Consider the following 8456-nt stretch of genomic DNA (forward strand, 5'->3'; position numbering starts at 1 on the left):
ACCTTTCGATGATAAGGAGACGCCCGGTAGCCCGCCCCAGGTCGTGAGCGTGTAGACACCAAGGCGCGTCGGGAATGATGAGGCTGCGATCCGACTCTCCCCTTCTCCCTTCAGGCGGCGGCCAGGGCTGCCGCTGTAGTGAAGGGCGCCTCGCTTTCTACGAACACCAAGTGGATGTTGACGAATGTTGATGATTGCGGGGTGCCCACGATCTCTGTAACTTTTCAAATACTGCCTACATTATGCTTCACTGCATGTTTATGAATGTATGTTGCAGAATTATGTATCGTTTTGTCGTAAAGGTTCTATTTCGTGACAATTATCATGTGTTTTTACATCCATCTACTACCTTTTGTTTACCAAGTGTTATTTACTTCATGTATCCACCTGCCCATTTTCCTCTTTTTTTTTTTTTATAGAGTCTGTATTTGTAGAAAGTGAGTGCGATGGAAGGTATGTATCGTTATTTTGGTCTTCATTCTACCTCGAGGAAAGAGAGGGTTAGCGTCACTCCGGTATTTCCCGTGCCCAGTGTATTGTCAGGATGTGCCTCGTGGTCTCACTCGTTGTGTTTGTCTCCCAAAACCCAACGTCCACCGAGGACGCCATAATGCTCCTCTGAGGGTTTGTTTATTCTCCATTGCCTTCTGGCGGGACTTCTTTTTCTCTTTTTCTTTTTTAGTTTCTCGTCCATTCACTTGCCTGACGCTTGATAGCAGGTAAGAACCTCCACCTCTTGCCGAGAGCGTCTAAGAGAGGCGGTGGGCGTAGCTTCGTGACCCACGGCCATAATTAGCGGACATATTTGTCATTTGACGTCAGGTTAGGGGGCGAGGCCCTGACTCACCACTCACGCGTCACTCAGCCCGTGACGCTAACAGCACTCAGACGCCCTCACCACCCCACGCCCGAAGCGCCCCGTCATAAGCGAGACTCTCACCTCCCTTAAAGGATGAAAACGTAGCCAGAATGGCCTCCTTCAGTGGTTTTCACCACAACAACACATAATATTTGAGAATCACTCTGGGCTGACTTGCCTTCAGTAACAGACGGGCCACTGTGTCAACGCTGATTGAGGTTTGGCCGAGGGATAATATTTCAACTTGCTGTGGGCATGTGTGATTACCAAGGCCAGAAGACGCCGGCCTGAGGGGAGTATCGCGGGGGGTTATCTGGTGCTGATAACAATCTCCACCGGCCATATGTGAGGCGCAGAGTTGTGGTCACCCTGCCAGCCCGGCCTGCCTTCCCCGTCAGGCATCCTTGCTGCCTGTCCAGCCTTAATAATTGTCTTCCATATTTGCATTTTTTTGCGATAATTCTTCGTTAGTTTTTTGTGGATGAGTGTAAGGGTAACAATTTGCCCCCTGCAATCGTCCGCTTGTCTGACCACCTTGTGAGGGAAACGACACATCCCCAAGTCCCTCTGCACTTTATCAGACCTGCCGCCACCACCACTAAAACTCTCCTCTGAGCAAACGTGTGACGTTGAGAAATAGTCCCATCCTGCCCGGGACCGGAGTACACGTGCAGGCGTTGTGCACAGAAAGCCTCATGACAAAAGAATTACCTATGCGGTGTGGGTCTGGCAGGGGGAAATTCTTCGTTTAACACGACCAAGTCAGCTGTGCACCAAGCCTGACCCCCTGACCCGCGCTAAGGTAGCTGTGGAATCCCGTGCGTCCAGAAACCCGTCATTTCGCTGAGGATGCTCTGTTCCTCGGTAGTAAATCATACATTCTGGATCCTGATCTTGAGGTTGTGAGTACTTCTTGTCTCGTCCTGCATGACATCCCGAGCATCCCTACTCAGGAAGGGTGCCTTCTACGGAAGATCTGTCACCATTTTTTGTTACTCTAGTAAATTATAGTGATTACATAAGGGCGGCGGGCACCAGTGGCCTGCAACACCTATGGTTATTGGTATTCGTCAGTGGCCACCTTCCTCTGCTGTTTAGGCGCCAAGGGCAGGACCGGTGCCGCCAGGCGTGTGGTGTTCAGGAAGGTTTGGTTGAGGTGATCTTCATACTTGGCATTTTCTCGCCCTCTCACTCAGCCGCGAAGGTTATGATAATACTGGGAGGGTTATTGGCGACCCGTATTGTGAGGGATGGAGGTAATGTGTGTTATCGCCTCACCATAATGTGGCCATGACCAGGCTACGCTTAAGCTTTAGCACCATCATGAGTTAAAGAAGCACGGAGTTTCACAAGGATGGGTAGAGGGAATGCCCTTCCTTAGGCGAATGTTTCAACAATTCTTCTTGGCGGCTTATGCTTCTCGGCACTAGAGACACTACACATAATCAATAGTGCATTAGTATATCAAGATTTTCATTTATGCTGAATTTTGTTTGCTGTAATTTTTAATCACCTACATTTTTATGCAACACCAATTATCAGAAAGAAGCCAATCACTATAAAGCCTCCAACACCGTGAAGACCTCCATGGATGGCTGAAACAGCAGAAAATCCAGAACACTTATTTTCAAGGTTTTTGTTTGCCCGAAAGCGAAAGCGAGGAAGAAAAGATGTAACAAAGTGTAGCAGACAAATATCAAAAAGGAGGAGGGCAGTGCAACACGTCCTTTGTGTCGCAGTGTGTTCTTTGTCCCGCGCCGGGCTGGCAGTAATGGCTGACATGGATGATGACATCGGCCGCGCTGGAGGGCCGCACCAGGACCGGTGAAGGAGAGCAGCAGCTGGGAAGAAAGCAACAGCGGCAGCAGTAGCAGCAGGAGTCGGTAGCGGTAGCAGGGTGAGAGGCGGGGAAGGGCAGGGTGAAGGGCAGGTGGGTTGAGGGCAAGGTGGCAGGTGAGGCCGGGCGCCGCGGGCAGGAGCGGGTGGTCATTAGGGTGGCTGGGGTCGCCGGGGGTCGCCAGGGTCGCAGGCCGTCATTAGGCGGAACATTGTTAACGCGTTACTCGTGGTCCATCTGATAACGTATTCCCGCTGAAGACACGCGAACCGACACACGAATGGACGGACGGACAGCAGATAGACGGAAAAGAATAGGGAGACAGACAAGTGGAAAAGAAGACAGAATAGTGGACAGACAGACAGGTAGGAAGACAGACACTTACCTGGACAGAGGAACTTAAGGAGATACTGATAGACAGACGAACAGAATTTAGATAGACAGATAACAAAAAGAGAATGACACTTTAGAGCGAGTAAGGATGGACAATGTGGCAGAGACGCGAACAGTGATTATACATAAATAATAGATAGAGGAACCAAAGGGCAGGAGCAAGCTGATGGACAAAATAAAGAAACAAAAAGAGACAAAGAAAATATGCAAAGATAAAAGCAGACAAAAAAAATAAAATAGATGAATAGACAAAAGCCACAAAATATTCCTAATAATGAATAAATGAATACAGATATGTGGTAAGAATTATCATGTATTTTTCTAACAAATTGCATCTACACATATGTCTGCCCATCCATATTTACCTAACTTTTCATATATTTGCAAGCACGTATTCACACATAAACACCACAAGCATCATCGCCGAGACGGATTCAACTTGACTCGGCGCCGTAAAGGTAGCAGAGAGAGAAAGGGAGGGAGGGATGACATTAGGTGGGGCTGGTCGCTGTCACCGGGGCATGGAGGCAGCACACTCGTCTCTCCAGGGAAAAACTCTCACGTAGGGTGGTGACAGGAGGCTGAAAAGTGGTTTTTTGGGGGGTGGAAGATGGGGACGGTGTGTGTGGCGTTTATTGTTATTATTATTATTACTATTATTTTGTAATTACATGAAGATAATGAGCCGATTTGTTTTAATTTTTATGTAATGTTGCGTTGTTTTTCATTCAAAATAAAACAATGCAGGAAAATAGTCAGGTGGTGATCCCTTCCGTAAAATGAATAATTGCAATATGAAATAATAATTTGTTTCAACCCGAAAAAAAAAAAAATTATGGAAAGACTAAAAAGGTAGAAAAGTGCAGAAATATAATGGCACTGAGAGAAAGTAGTGGTTTTCAGCAGTACTTATGTTAATAGAGCTTTACATAAAAGGGAAAAAAGACCAGAAGAAGAAAGAAAAAGAGTGAAACCACGCCCCAGCAAAGGCTTCGCTGAGCAGACCCAAGCAAAGGAGGAAAAATTAGTAGATAATGACAAGAATAGGGAACTGGAACGAGAGCAAAACACGAAATGGAACCAGAACAAAAAAAAATTGAAACAGTAGAGAGAAAATTTACAGAACTTGCTAAAAAAGATAAAATATGGTATCTCAGCATAGAAACATTGGAGATAACGAAGAAATAAAAACATAAAGAAATTAATTCATAGAAAAATTGATGTGGCTAAAGAAAAAAAGGTTTGATGAATAAATGAAGGAAAAACTGATGAACTAAATGAAAGAAAGAATATACAAAACAAGCAAGAGATGAAGAAAAGAGAAGACTTAAACGAAGAATTTTTGAAAGATAATAGAAACTGAACCAAAGACGAGGAAAAGATATGGACGAGAAGGAGATACATAAAAAAGTGAAAACTACGGGCAAAGAAAAGAAGAAAGAAATAAGAAAATCAGTAAACAGTACATAAATAACACATGAACAACGAAAACGAAGGAGTAGAAATTGAGAAAGAAGAGAACCAAGAGACTTAGGAATTGGTAAGAAGAAGAAGAGATAGCAGAAAGAATAACGAAAATGAAGTAGAAACTGAGGAAGAAGACAAACAAGAGACTTAAGAATCGATAAGAGGAACAAGAGACAGCTGAAAGAGAAAGTAACAAAAGGAAGTAAACAGAAAATTAACAAACGAAGAGTAGGAAGAGGGAGAAGAGGAGGCCTTCAGCACGTCTTGTGATGGCTGCCGCCGACTACATTACGGCGGCCCAGATAGGGAGGCGGAGCTTGGCTGGCGTTTAAGGTGAAGATAACATCGCTGTGCACTAATAGACCGCCATGACCTCGCGACCCGGGCAGCAGGCACTCACGCCCCCTCGCCAGACAGAGAGAGAGAGAGAGAGAGAGAGAGAGAGAGAGACCAAAGGAAGAAAATTAAATGAGACAGAAAAGGCAGATAAGAAAGTAAGTAAACAGACAGCAAGGAAACAAATAATTTAAAGCTTTCGTAACATTCATAAACACTCATTTTCTTTCTCTCTCTCTCTCTCTCTCTCTCTCTCTCTCTCTCTCTCTCTCTCTCTCTCTCTCTCTCTCTCTCTCTCTCTCTCTCTCTCTCTCTCTCTCTCTCTCTCTCTCTCTCTTCATTCTACAGTTTCGTGATTCTCTCCACACCTAAACCATTTTCCTCCGTCACGTTTAAGAGACACACAGGTTCTCTTCTCAGTACAACGGCCTTATTATTTTCTCCCTTCCCTACCTGGTCTGTTCCACCGCGGCATTCTCTTCTTCCATACCTTACTCTGTTCCTTACCATTGAGTATCCTATTGTGTACTGTTCAGCACAAAAACGCTTCTTTTATCAACTTCGTTCTCTTTCTCTTATTTTCCTTAAGTTCTCCACTTGTGTTTGTTTTCATCTCCATTTTCTTCCATCATAGAAATGCCTTTTTTTTTTCTCCTCCTGTCTGGCTTTTGTTTCCTTCTCTGTATCCGTTTTTTTCCCTTTTTCCAGCTGTCATTTCCCTTTTTCTGTCAGAGTTTTCTTCATGTCAGCTGTTATTGTCTTACCAGCCTGTCATCCCCTCTTTCCAGCTATCATTTATCTTCTTCTGCCAGTATTTTCCCTTATGCCAGCTGTTAGTATCCTTCTTTTAGCCTGCTTTCCCCTCTCTCCAGCTCTCATTTTTCTTTCTTTACCAGCTGTTAGTGTCCTATCAGACTATCTTCCTCTCTTTCCAGCTGTCATTTCTTTTTCTTTGCCAATATTTCCCCCTCATGCCAGCTGTTAGTGTGTGTATCCTTCTATCAGCCTTTGTTTTCAGGTGTCATTTTTCTTTTTCTGCCAATATTTCCCTTCATGCCAGCTGTTAGTGTCCTACCAGACTGTCTATCCCTCTCTCCAGCTCTCCTTCCTTTCCATCATGCCTGTCATCTGCTCTCTCTTCACATAAGTATCCACTCCTCTGCCTCTCCCAACTCCCCGCTAGTATAGAGGTCGCCCAGGCGCCATCAGTCAGCCACCCGCGTGTTCCACAGATTCCATTACTGCCCTTCACGTTCCCCGCCTGGCCGCGCTGGACTGAGATAGGGATCGGCATTAATTCTGAGGCCCGGGCGGTTTGTTTGCCCTCCGCTCACGGGTTGGTGTTGCGAGCTGCGGGTGTAGACACAAACACCTGCCGGGGAAAAAGGTAAAACTAACAACTCCCTGCATTGCATTATATGTGTAAGGTGGACTTGAGGTTTGTTTTTTAAAGGATCGTTTGAAGGTTCTGTGTGTGTGTGTGTGTGTGTGTGTGTGTGTGTGTGTGTGTGTGTGTGTGTGTCTCGGTCAGTTTCTCTCTCTCTCTCTCTCTCTCTCTCTCTCTCTCTCTCTCTCTCTCTCTCTCTCTCTCTCTCTCTCTCTCTCTCTCTCTCATGGTGATAGTTATGCTGTGTGTGTGTGTGTGTGTGTGTGTGTGTGTGTGTGTGTGTGTGTGTGTGTGTGTGTGTGTGTTTGGGGTTAGTGCGTGGCCATCGGTTTACGTAGAGGGACTACTAACACACACACACACACACACACACACACACACACACACACACACACACACACACACACACACACACACCTCACCGCACGTAGTATTGTTCCACGGCCGTCAGTCAAGACCCTTTTTTGAGTCAGGCCCGAGACGACAAGAACAAACACAAGCCGCATACCATTTAGCGTGTGTGTGTGTGTGTGTGTGTGTGTCTGTGTGTGTGTGTGTGTGCGTGTGCGTGTGCGTTTGTCCTTCAGCCTTTCTTGACCTTGTTTCTTTCGTTGTTTGTCTGCTTACATGTTTCCTTATGTGTATTTGTTCGTATGTCTGTCTGTATGTCCGTTTGTCTGTCTGTTTATCTGTTTATCTATCTGTCTATTATGTCTGCGTATTCGTCTCTCTCTCTCTCTCTCTCTCTCTCTCTCTCTCTCTCTCTCTCTCTCTCTCTCTCTCTCTCTCTCTCTCTCTCTCTCTCTCTCTCTCTCTCTCTCTCTCTCTCTCTCTCTCTCTCTCTCTCTCTCTCTCCCATCCCAGTGTTATCTTTATGTCCACCAGTATCGTTAGGAGTGTATTTGTTGAGCCTCGGGGCGCTGCTTGCTTCGGCGTAATGGCGGGGCAGGGAAGGAGGAAGTGATGGAGTGAGGGAGGGTGAAGAGATGAAGAGAGCGGGCCAAAAAAAACAAAACAAAAAGAATGATAGAAAAAAATAGCAGAGACGGAGGTGGTACAGTGAGGAGTCCGAATGGAGATTGGTGTTGGTGTTGGTGTATATTTGTCACTGTTTGGTATCTGTGATTGTGTTATTTTAGTGTTTTTTTTTCACAATTTTTATTTCAACGAGGTGATTTTTGGGTCTTTCGGTGGTAATTTTTTTGTTTTGTTGTGTTTGAGAGAGAGAGAGAGAGAGAGAGAGAGAGAGAGAGAGAGAGAGAGAGAGAGAGAGACTGGCTTCAATGTAATACCGATGGGACGCCACTGCTACAACTGACTTCACCTTATCTTGATCTTGAGATATTGACTTTTCAGCCGGCAAGTCTTGAGCCTTTTAATCGTATACCATTTGGAACCCGATTATGTAGATCACGCAGCGGATGACTAGGATTATTTCTATGTTATTGGCTATGTAATTTTTAGTCTTAACTCGATTTGTACATCCCGGTGCTTGCCTTGGGCCTTAGTACTTAAGCCGCCCGGAGTGCTGCTTTCAAAGTCGCCACTACCGTGTACTCTTTTTCTTATACATCCGATGATTAGCTGGGTATCAGTAAGAGACGTGGTATTTGACTCAATGCATGGAGAACACCCACATCGTACGCATCTTTCCGATCTGCCTCTTTCAATTACACCTTCAGTTGGTTCAATACAGACTGGGAATAAAGGTTGCGCTCGTTTATTCCTCTTATTTTATTTTTTATTTTTTTTATTGTTATTCTCTCAAGGTTTTCGTCTCCAGAGGGTTGTAAAGGGAATGGTGCATCTGGGAACGAGGAGGAGGAGGAGGTAGGAGTTGCAAGGTTTGTGCTTCCCTGACTCTTATTACGGTGGAAGGGAGCAGCGCCAGGCGTCTTATCAGGTACTCTTGTGGCAGTGAGTCCAGACCTTTATCATCGCTGTATCTCCTGACACCAACGCGGCTCATTTTTGCTGTTGATATTTGTGCGTGTGTACGAGTAACAGGAACGCTTGCTTACTTGCCTGCTTGCTTACTTATTCCCCCTTAACACACGGACATAAGAAAAAAAGAAAAAACATCAGACACAGCTCTACGTAACTCTCTCTCTCTCTCTCTCTCTCTCTCTCTCTCTCTCTCTCTCTCTCTCTCTCTCTCTCTCTCTCTCTCTCTCTCT

The sequence above is a fragment of the Portunus trituberculatus genome, chromosome 42 (assembly GCF_017591435.1).
Source record: "Portunus trituberculatus isolate SZX2019 chromosome 42, ASM1759143v1, whole genome shotgun sequence".
NCBI lineage: Eukaryota > Metazoa > Arthropoda > Malacostraca > Decapoda > Portunidae > Portunus > Portunus trituberculatus.